We start from the raw sequence: 11025 nt of genomic DNA on the forward strand, positions 1-11025 counted from the left end.
GGAGGAGAGGAGGAGGCGGCGCCTGACAGGGCGGGCGGGAAGGGGGGAGGCGGGGGCGGCGGGGCCTCGCCCTCCGCCCGCCCCGCCCCGGCGCGGTAGGGGGGCCGGTGGCTGGGCTGCCGCCCCCCGCAGCTCCCCGCCCGGCCGCCCGGGGCTGCGCGCCCCGCGGGGACCGCCGGGCCGCCGCTGCCTGGCCGTGCCCTCGAGCGGCGTTGCCTGCAGCGGCCCAGTGCCCGTGCCCTGGCCTCGGCGGGGAGCCCCGCGGGGGCCCGGCCCCCTCAGCCCCGGGCCCGGCTCCTCGGTGAGGCCGGGGGGGCAGGCCCGCGTCCCCCCCAGGCTCGGCGGCGGGCTGACGGGCCGCAGGGCCTGCTCTCGGTTGCAGCCGGGCATGGGGGTGCCACCTTCCCCGGGGGTCTGAGGCTGGCGCTGTGCGGTTTGGTTCACTCGGTGCAGCATCGGCATTTCTGGCGTTGCCGTTTTAATATAGGTTTTGTTACAAGAAGATTTGTGGGCACTACAGTCAGGAAGAAAATCCCCAAAATCCTATAGAGTTAGCCTGAAGGTGAAGTCCACCAGCTCTTAAACCCTTTGGGCTTAACAAGGAGTTCTGGGGCAGTGGAGGCGTGACCTGCCCCCTTCCTCTCCGACACAGTGGGTGTAAGAAGTCAAGTGAACCCAACGCACCATGCCGAGTAGGGTGCTCCTCAGTAAAACTGCGACGCACACAGTTGAGTTGTGGATGCGGTTATAGCCTGCTCCGAGGATTTCATTTTGGTGACTCAACTGGACAGAGTCGATTTCCTGGCAAGAGCTTGGCAGGGTAACTTTTTTGTCGCTCTCAGTAAGATAACCTGGCAAGCATAATGCAGTCCTTGAGCTCGGCGGGTGCTCTTCTGCTGACTTTGGCAAAATCTGGTCTTTCCCTCTAAGGTATCAGATGGCACCATGACTGAATTGTCCTTATGCTGTGTGCTTGGTCATCTGTGTCCTTTAAAATTGTTGACCTAAAATGACTGGCAGAAAAGCTAACAACCTGATTCATGCTTTCCTCCTAAAGTATTTTCACCCGGAGATCTATGGATAAGTAAAGGATATTTTTTTTCTGGTAAAGATATAAGTCCACAAAGCAAACCATGATAATTTTACATGATCTCAAAACAGGTGATGGTACAGCTTGCACCAAAGACTGCAAATTGCCCCAGGTATTCCAAGAATTTAGTCTAACTACCTTAAAATTCATCAGAAGTTAACTGAATCATTTGCAGATATTTCACTGAAGTATAGTAAGTCATTGGTGCCAAGGAAGACAGAAATGGAGATTTCACTAGGCACTTTCTGACCATATTTGGTATGATCCTGGAGGTTTTGCTTTAGTAGGAACTTTCGTTAAAAGTATTTGAGCATTCTACTTGAAAACCATTAAGTACTTCAATAAGGCTACCATAAACTACAGTTTCTGAGGCTACTACTATGGCTTCTTTTTTTCTTTTCTTTTTTTTTCCTTTTCTTTTTTTTTTTTTTTTTTGTTGTATGTGGTACTTTATTGTCCCATTCCTGGATTGAGAAAAGCAATGGGCGACACCTCTGCTCCTATTTCAATGGGAATCTGTGCAGGTGCATTGTGTATTCAGGACAATATTTAGCATGCAAAAGCTGCAGTAAAGTTTTGCTTTGCTTTGTTCTCCTTAATGACATCTTCAGATATTCCTCACAGAAAGGTGGATATGCAAAAGACAGTCAAGGCTAAGGCATGCCATTTTATTATCTGTGTCAAAGTATATCTAACTCTTTCCCTGGGAAGCACACACTCTTATCTTTCCAGATCAGATATACTCTGTCTGCTTCTTGAATCATATTTACAAATCATGGCGGCTTACTGCAGCTCTATTAGAGCAGCACCCTTATGGTGTTGCCAGTTCAGACCTTTTGATTAGCAAGAATTTAGGATATTTGGGGTTCTTTCTATTAGAGAACAGAATAAGAAGCACCAGGAGAACCTCTCGGCTTGCTTTCAAACTGTGCTTTGCTTCTACAGGCTTGCTTTCAGGCTGTGGTTTCACCGGCAGCTGAGCCAACTGGATAGCTGTCGTCCTCCAAAAGGAAATACTGCTTCGTCTTCTTCCTCCTCTTGCCTTTCAACTTTCCACTCGTCTCACTCTTTGTACTCCTCTCCTTCCACTAGTAATCCTACCCAGTGCCTGTACCACATGTATCACCCATGTGTATTTAAGTTTTTCTGGGTTAGTTTTCTGCTGGGCTGGTGATTTATGTCAGTTCACAGAGATATAAGGACCAGCACCAGTATAAACAGTGGGCTTGCAAAGGCAGGTATGGGGAGGAGGGGGGAAATCGGGGGGAAGTCCTCCCCACTTCTGTATAGATACAAGTATCAAATCAGCCCATCACATCTCTCAAAACCACAGCCTTGTTTTTTTCTCAGACAAGTAGGTGCATCTCAGTTTATATCTGGACAATTTTCTCATTCTCCCTCACATTTCTGGCCCTTCTGTCTCATGTACAAGGCTTCGTTTCTTCCAGGCCCCTGCCCCATCGTTTATCGGATATCGGGACCCTCCGCTATGAGCAGATGACCTATGCTGTTTAGATCTGTGTGTTTGTGTCCTTGGGCAGACGTTTTCCATTGTTTCAGCTGACACTAAAAAGGGGGCATCTCATTGATTCCTTGTTTACCCTGAGTGGAAAATAGCTATTATATCCATCAGAACTGGGAGTCACTTTCTCTTTCTGATGCTTCTTTTAAAATGCCATGATCCTCCAAGCTGTACCTCTGCTTGCCCATCTACAATTCAAGATCAGCCTACATGCTGTCTCTTATACCGGGATCACAATTTTCTAACGCCTGTACTAGACAATCTGTGAATTCAAACACGTAAAACTGCAGGGGGTTTAAATAATGATACTGTCTTCCAACAGAGGACACTATTCTGAGGTGACAAGAATGTAGTTGTTTTTAACGTTTCTTTCATAAAGCTTTTAAATGCAACTGAACGTGGAAAGTTCCATATGGTGTCATGGTATTTTTTAATTGTTTCTTCTAATCCTTGTTTTTTGTTAACTGCATGACATTTTGATATGGTGTGTCTTACTTTTCCCTCAACCACTCTTCCCAGTTTTATGTCTATACCTATCTGTCTATCTCTCTCTAGCTGTATATCATTCTCATTTCTTGGGGCAGGGGGAGGGAGGAGACAAGCACAAATTGTGTCTGTGACAGACATTTCTTCAGCTTCCTTTCTTAGCTGGAAGTTGATATCTATTTACACTGTTTCAAGGCTTTTCACACCATGGTTGGCTGTTCCTCTCTGCCCTGTTCTGCCTTCCGCCTCCCCTTCTCCGCACAGCCCCCTCAGCTCCACCTGAAAGAAGTCTCATCTACCAGATTCTTACCCAAATGGCCCACAAAAAGCTTGTTGTCACACTGTCCCTTTTGCGCAATCCCTGAATTAATTTGCAAGAACTTGTACTAAAAGTTGACTTAATCTTAGACATGTTAGTACACAGGTAAGACTAGTACTTTTACCTGTATAATTCCAGTGACAAAACCCTGCACTAGGAATGGCAGTTGATCAGCAAAAGGAATTTTTTTTGCCATTGCTTGATGCGTTGAGCTTGGAAATTTTTTCCAGATAGTTTGTTTTGGTTAGATGGCGGAATATGGCCATGGCAGCATTTTTTTAGCTTTGTCCCAAGTTAAATCTGCTACTACCTCCAAATCTACCTTTCCTGTAACAACTCAAACAACATAAATTCCTGATGGCTAAAGCAGAAGTGAAAAGATGACACTTACTGTTGTAAATTGGATAGAGTAGAAAAGAAAACATATCAAAAGGCATCTGAGTCTGTTAATCAGCCTCTATATTAATATCCCTGAGCCTGCTGAAGTTGGCAAACTAAATGGTACATAAATTTTTGCCATTCTTTAGCTTGCAGTTGGGATTGCAGACTGTCGGTGTTCTCACACATTTTGGGACCCAACCATTTCAGCAGAATCCCCAATTTTCATTAGTCTCTAGGCAGTATTGTAAGCTAAATCTTAAAAATAACATAATTTACACAATCTGTCTAAAATGTAGCCACTACAACAAAGCATGAAATAAGCTTGACGAATCTATTTCAACTTGGCTTGTGCCTCCCGGCACCTCAGTCATCCCTGCTGTGAATAAAGCCCATTAGAGTGCGTAAGTGGCACCACAGCAATGAATTATGCCATAATCCAGCAAGCTGCTTTGCATGGCCAGCTTCTGCACCCACGTGGAACCCCAGGGTCCACCAAGACACAGCAGCTTGCCTGACTGGGTCTGTAGTTTGTCTGGTGGGAAATTACCGTATGCAGTATGCAGAAACGTACCTGTGTGTACAGTACCCAGCTGCACACTCTTTAGTTTCAAAGAATTGTTTGCAACATGAGCCAGATCCTCCCTCTTTTGAAGGCAGTGGAAGGACTCTCACGCTCTTCTCTTAAAGCTGATCCTGTGCTCAGGTTCAATACAAATGCTTTTACTTCACTTCTAAGTAGGTGTGTTCTATTAAGTGCCAGACTACAGAACGGCAACCTTTATATTAATTTATCAACATTTTATTTGCTCATTAAGCACCAATGATTCTTCACCAGTGGTGAAGAAGACTCAAATTAAAGACTATTGCCGCCCCAGGGATTTTATAATCTAAATCAGATACAGAAAGAAAAAATTCTCAGGGAAGCTAAGGGCACAGAATAACTTTGAAGGCTCACTCTCTTTTCCCTTAAGCTCTTTTCCATTCCTCATTTCCGTTCACAGAAATAAAAAATATGTGCAGGCCCTTGTTCTCTAGTATCCTAGCAGCTGCCACCTTGTCCTTACTGGCCCAATAAATGCTGTTTTCCCATTTTTTACACATCAAATACACGCTGCAAATATCTTTTGTTTTTTAGGCTTTATTGAGCTGCTATTATCACTCCTTTTTGCTTTGTCCATTAGCACCCAAGACTGCCAGATCTGTTGGGTGCAGGTGGTTAATTTACCCCAGGACACCTGCTTTAGGAGGTTAGAGATTAATCCAGCTTGCTCCATTACAATCTATCCTAGCATGGAGAGTCATAGTCTCAAATCTGTGTTTAGGCTTCAGGAGTTTTTCGTACGTGTTCTTTGTCTCCTGATGCATCAAATGCAGACTTCCTCACCTGGCCTTCCAGGCTTTCCCTGGCTGGCACCTGGCCCTGTCCATATTGGTCATTAGATTTTATGGCAGGTCCTACAGATCATTACTGGTGCAGACTTTCTTTGGCTCTGGGTCACATGGAAATAGCTGTCCTGTCCATCAAACCCCATAATATTGCTAAAGTTTTGTGTGATCATAGGCCAACAGAAGAATCACATCTGTGGCAGCTGGGTCACCACACATTTGTGAGGTTGCCCTTATCTCATACTTCCCAGCCAGATCACTAGGATCTCACATATTTGCACTTAATGCTATAGCATTGCTCTTGCTTGGGGCAGACAATACAAACAAGAAGACGAAGCCACACTTGAAGCACTGAGTCTGCTGGATGGACCCACACACTGTGAGACCCTACTTCTACTGTTCCTCTGCAGCCCTGGGACTCGGGATACCAACTCCTGTGCGCCGATGTGCAGATAAGATGAGAGCTCTTGCTGAGGTGAAGTGATAGGCTGCTCATGTCACTAGTCCAAATCATTTTATCATTGCTCTGCACCCTTGTTTTCACCCCTTTGCCCCCCATTTGCTGTATTTGGCTATGTTCTCATGGCTCTTCTGGGCCTGCGATTGTCTTTTTATAGACCCTGTGTGTGAGTGTGAGCACAGTGCTTTCTGACAGCCGCTAGCTAGCCTGGTACCCTTAGGCACTCTTGTGGTACAAGCCATTCAAATAGCATCCTTGCTGTTCCTTTGGGGGTTTGAAGCAAGCAGGGGGGTGGAATGTCAGTGGTGTGGGATTGGAACAAAATTCTCAGTTATCAAATTTATCAAAATTTCTTTTAGTCAAGGTTGGTTTGGGTTTTTTTTTTTCCCTTCCCTAAAGCTTCTGTTGGCTTTGTTGATTTTCAAATCTCTTCTATGCTTACCAGCATTTGGCAAAAAACTAAGGAACTGACCTTTCCAGCCTGATACTGTAAGATTAGTTCTACCTAGCAACTTGTGCTTTTTCGGATAAAACTTCTGCAAAGTTGCATGAGTTACACAACAGAAAGCCTGAAAGGCTTGGTCCTGTTTAAACAGGTTTCAATGTGTTTGGCTCACAACACTGCTCAGAGACAGCAAATTTGATGTCTTGTGCTGAAGGGTTAATTTCTTTGCTTGCTGCTCAGCCACACCTAAGACAAACCTTTCAGAACATCAGGAACATCAGAACATCACGAGTCAGAGGCTGCACCCAGCGGTGCCTGTTTAAAGCATCACCTGAAAGTAAATTTCAGACAACTGTGCATGTCTTCTGCTATAGTGGCACCCCCATTGCTTCCTGTAAGTCAGGCCTTGGTGTGGTCCTAGATAAACTGGACCCGAGAGTAAAATGCTTCTTTTTTTTTTTTTATTACTGCATTTGCTTGGTCGATGAGCTTGCACCGGCCCAGCTCTGAGCCACGCACCATTCAGCTGCACAGTCCCTAGAGCTGCCTCCAGGGCAGCAGCCAGAGCTCACTGGTGGGGAAGGAAGGGGAGGGAAGGAGCAGTGACAGGACTCCTCGCAGGCAGCAGCGCAGTCACTTTGCTTTATATGTAATACAAACCTCACTCAAATGTTGGAACAACTGACATTGTCAGCCTGGTAATGAAGATGGGGGGCGGGGGGCACGGAGTGAATGGGCCAGATGCTGAGATCTCTGTGTTCATCAGTTCTTTTTCTGTCTTCCTCATAGGCAGAGCGTCCTGGAAGACAGAAAGAGCAGCAACATGAATTAAGAGGGGCTGCAGGAGAATACTGGTAACAGAGGATGTGATCCACCAGTTGTCCCATGGCAGTTGTCAGAGGTATCCCTACTTGCATTTGAGGTAAGTTTTTAAGATGCTTGGACATTTAGTTAACTTTCTACTCAATTTACAGACTTGTAAAATAGCCCACCCCATTTTATATATTTTAAAAACCATCTGTAAGTTCAATAAGATCACCTGGCTTAATAAGAACAAGGAAAGATTCCCCAGGAATGCTTGGCATGAAGGAAGTTTCCTTCATGATATGGTAATTCTAGTAAAGCAGAGCAATAAGCATGTGTCCCCTGTCTGTGGCTTGTTCACATCATACAGCCCAGCCAGACTTCTCAGTATTGCTCACAATGAGGTGAGAAAAGGAGAAGGGAAGGGAAGGGAAGGGAAGGAAAGGGAAGGGAAGGGAAGGGAGGGTGTAAACCATGTGTTGTAACAACAGCAGAATTTGGAGTGGGCTGCAGCATACTGCTTGTTAAGTATTGTCCCTGAGCCAAAGAGAGTTAGGTATCTGGTAATAATTAAATTATTAATTATCTGGCCTGTTTTAAAAGTTCCTTCAGGAAAATTTACTAAAAGACCACCTTCTCAAATCCTGAATGGATTTGTGGAAAGATATTTACTACATCAAGCCTCATCTTCTGCCTGATTATAGAGACAAAAAAAATAGTACCATGCAATCTGTCCCCTACATTTTTCTCTTCAGGATTATTTAAAGCTAACAAATTGAGTTTCCCTTATATTTTTGAGGCTTATTAGTGGGGTAGTGATATGATTATGAGGATGAAACACTGAAGAAGCTGAAAGAAATGTAAGAAGTATTTCCCACTGTCTCAGGAAATCCCTGTGGTCTGTTGCTATGAACTTCTCTGTATCCAACATTGTTAGTGCATTGTTAGTGCATTGACTGCACTAACGCAGGGTGAAACAAGCGGCGGCAAGGTGACTACCTACTTATTCAGGATGGCTCAGACTCTGCACTAGGGAGATAAATTATGCAGGAAAAATAAAGGTCATGGTAATTTATAAGGAAACGCCAAGATTCAGAGAGACTTCCGGCCCCTTCTGAGTGGAAACCATTCATAAATTCATTACATAGATTGTAAGTGGAAACATAGTATTTAACTGGTCGTCTGAAATGAAATCTGAGGTTACTTGTATATTGGTGATTATTTCTACCAGCATGCAGCTTGCCACAGAAGCAAGATCCTAATAGGAAAACCATGGATCATTTCCGTTGCCTTTTGCCCAGTAAGACTGCCATTTGCTTTCAATAAAGCATTGCCTGAGTAAAGACAATAGAAGCAGGTCCCATATTTGAAAAACAAGAACAAAAACAAATAAATATGAACCAGGAATTATGGAGGAGCCAAAAATAAATAAACCAGAGGAAAAAGATCAAGAGAAATAGCCAGTTGAATGAGACTGGTAGTGCAGAGATTAAGACAATTTTCATGCTAGTTTAAAACCCAAATTAAGAAGAAAGTGATAAGTATTTTATTAAGAAAAATGGGTAGACATGTTTTGGCATATCATGCTTTTTTCAGTATGCATGGGGGTTATTGCCTTGTTTTGGTTTAGGAGGCCTAAAGAGATGTTCTTCACTGTGAAAACATCTTTGAATAAATCACATTACCATATTTTCTGGAGTCTGTGTTTTCTCCCCTGTTCTGTACAAGTTATGGGCTGATTTGTGAGCCCTGCACTCAGCCTCATACTACCTTTGTCTTCTCTAAAGCAGCAACTTCTGAACACAGTTTCCATTTATTGCTCAAGTTTCAGGGAGTATTCTTGGCACAAGTGGGAAAAAGTCCCTTGATTTTAGTAAATAGTTAATAATGAAGAAGGAAGAAAAAAAATTAAGAGGGCACAGAGCTTTTCCCTGATAAAACATATTTATCAAAACTATAGTCTCAGGCACTTTTGTGTAAGTGTATAGTGAACTAAAATTCCATTAACAGCTTCCAAGATAACAGTGCCCATCCATCTTCTTGTTTGTCCTTTGAATACAGCTGGGACTCACCCACACTTTGATTAATTCCCCTCCCAGACAGAAAAAAACCCCATAACAATAGTGGGGGGAATGGGTATGAACCCAGCCCTGGAGGTAGGGAGGTAAGGAGGTGAAAGGAGCCTGAATTAAAAGAAAAAAAAGTCCTTAGCACAGAAAGAAAGAACATGAAGTCCTTAGCGTAAGGAAATTAGGGTCATCTGAGCTCTGAGTAGGAAAATGAGAGGAAGACAAAATCCTTGCACTGCACAGGAGGGTAAATGGCAAGGGAAAATGGTATGGACAGAGAGCCTTTGGCGTGGGAAGAGAACTGAGATCCTAGCAGAAAAATTGGGGTACGGTGGTGTGTGTGTCTCTGTGGAGGGTGGGAGGTAGGGGTGATCATGGTACTTTTTATGTAGAGAGCAGGTAAAGAGGGACACTGAGCTACCAGCCAGGTGGTAACATAATGACCATGTGATGTCTTAGGTATGAAACATGGGACTGAGGGAACCCTGAAACTGAAATGGGAGGTGTCACATAGAAAGGGTTTTTGTGTGCAGTGTGAAAGGTGGCTTTATAAGGAACACATCTTACAGATTCATAGAGTGAGGCAAGACAAATCAGGGTTCCAGTCCAGCTGGATGTTTCCAGGAATTGGCTCCTCTGAGGGCCCTTTGCTTTGTCGTAAATTCCCCCACATTTCCTTAAGGTGACTGGGGACAGAGACCTGCTGTCTTCAAAAGGCTTTTCAGTCACTGGGGTGGGAACAGTTCCAGACAGACCCTCATGCAGGACAGTTAACCCTAGCCACTTCCACAGCCACCATGAACATGAACTTGCCTCCTGGCTGTCCATCTCCTCCGAGGAGCCATGTGTCACTTTGGAGAAGGGTAAGCAAGGATGTGCTCTGCTAGGGCAGCACATGCTCATAGCCTGAACAGAAATTTTTTATGAGCTATGGCAAGTTGTGTTCAGTCTGTCCAGCACTATCAGGGTGCATTCACATGACAACAGAACGAACAGATGCTGAAAAGACAGTTTGAAGGGAGCAATTTCTCAGTACTCCACCACACTAGTAACCCTGCACATATGGCCTGTCTATCCATACTCCAGTATGCCCCGGTTTTGTCTCTCTGACAATGTAGAGATGTTAGTATCTTTTCAAGATTCTTTTGCATTACTGTCACACAACAGTTCATATATTTTTCTAGTCTAACATATTAAGTTTAGGTATATACTTGCACTGTTACTAAAACACATCCTGAACTACACAGCTTCAGACAGCTTTCTCTCCACCACAGAGCAACCACCAAATACTCAGCGACACAGGATCTTTTTTTAACACTGTGGTTGTAACAACTGACTTCATCTAACAGATTCATGTCTGCCTCGGGAAGCACCAGCGCAGGAGCAAGACTGTGCTCCCAGTACCATCTCAAACTGGCTGATTCATGCTTGGAAAGAGATACAGGGAAGGCAGATCTGGCTGGGAACTTTTGCTACCTGTATGTGCTACAGGCAGAGGCTGCCCATTTGGGGGTGAAGTAGCAGAAATCTTTAGTGGTGGCAGGTTTGAGTGGCCTTTTACAGTGTGGCTGTAGCACTTTCATAGGCCTAGGGCACAAAAATCCTGGTAGCAGCCCTTGAGGAGACACAGTATAGCCCTAAAAATTAATGAGAAGCCAAGGAAATAGTTTTTGTTCCCCACCCCTGCTAGTGAATGGAGTCACATCCAGCTGGTGGCCGGTCACAGGTGGTGCTCCCCAGGGTTCTGTGTTGGTGCCAGTTCTATTTAATATCTTTATCAATGATCTGGATGAGAGGATCGAGTGCACCCTCAGTAAGCTGGCAGATGACACCAAACTGGGTGGGAGTGTTGATCTGCTTGGGGGCAGGAAGGCTCTGCAGAGGGATCTGGACAGGCTGGACCGATGGGCTGATGCCAATTGTATGAGGTTCCACAAGGAGAAGTGTCGGGTCCTGCATGGGGTCACAGCAACCCCAGGCAGCGCTACAGGCTGGGGGCAGAGCGGCTGGGAAGCTGCCCGGTGGGAAAGGCCCTGGGGTGCTGGTCAAGAGCCGGCTGGACA

Source organism: Falco rusticolus, chromosome 2 (genome assembly GCF_015220075.1).
Source record: "Falco rusticolus isolate bFalRus1 chromosome 2, bFalRus1.pri, whole genome shotgun sequence".
Taxonomy (NCBI): domain Eukaryota; kingdom Metazoa; phylum Chordata; class Aves; order Falconiformes; family Falconidae; genus Falco; species Falco rusticolus.